This window comes from Sinocyclocheilus rhinocerous, unplaced genomic scaffold (genome assembly GCF_001515625.1).
Source record: "Sinocyclocheilus rhinocerous isolate Xijiao unplaced genomic scaffold, SAMN03320098_v1.1 scaffold860, whole genome shotgun sequence".
NCBI classification, from domain to species: Eukaryota; Metazoa; Chordata; class Actinopteri; order Cypriniformes; family Cyprinidae; genus Sinocyclocheilus; species Sinocyclocheilus rhinocerous.
Window position 1 is genome coordinate 364,477 of NW_015638565.1, and position 960 is coordinate 365,436.

General features: G+C 33.1%; 1 protein-coding gene across 5 annotated transcripts in view; it reads left to right on the forward strand.

Annotated features, from left to right (window-relative positions):
* LOC107749741 (annexin A6-like) overlaps positions 1–960 on the forward strand; it is a 17,478-nt gene that overhangs the window by 5,696 nt on the left and 10,822 nt on the right. The window lies entirely within an intron of this gene.

Below are 960 nucleotides of genomic sequence, written 5' to 3' on the forward strand. Positions count from 1 at the left end.
AACTCACTGTCAATTACATTTTAGGTTTGAAAAGAGAATACAGGAAGCAAATGTATTTTTTAATAAAAAAAAAAAAGACCAGAAGGTCATCAAGATTTTATTGTTTTCAACACATCTAGCAATAAGAGTAGAATGATAAATGAAGCTTGTTATAATGATGAGCAGTTAACTGTGACTGTTGATAAATGAATATTTATATTTAAATTGTGCAACATGCATTATTTATTTCATATTCATTTATTATTTTTTGGGGACTGAACCAATATAACTAAACAGCAATGGAACCTGTCGGTACCGATAGTCTAGTGGTTAGCGCACTGACATATAGTGCAACTGTGTCTCTGGCGACCTGTGTTCGATTCCTGGCTTAAGGTCCTTTGCCGATTACTTTCCACACCAATCGCTACACTGTCCTGTGTAATAAGCACAAAAAGAAAAACAAAAAAAAGGTTGAACTTGCAAATTAGTGAGTTTTACTTTACAGTTACATGGTTGCTACTGTAAATGAAAACAGCGAAAATATGGTTATTTCTTCTACAGTAAGTTACTTGTCACTAGCTGCCAGTTAATTAATGTAGTTCTTTTCTACAGTAAGTTACTTGTCACTTCACTGGATAAATTATACTACAAATCAATATTATGTTGATTCTGATTGGTCTGTTGTGACGTTCTCTGGTCAAATGTTTTTTTTTTACAATGAGTGTATAACTCTGCGGCCTCTTTCTTCCCACATAAAGAAAATAAAACTTAAAGGTGCAATAGGTGATTGTCTTCAGAAACATTTTTTCTTATGCTGGTTGAAAGTCTCTTTACATTCCGATAGCAAACATTAAGTTAAGTGGTCTAAATGTATTTATATGTATTTATTTTTATATTCTGTGGAAGGTGTAGGAGCAAGAAATGTTCGTCCAATCAAAATGTTCGGTCCGAACATTATGATAGGCTTTCCTACCTGCCTGT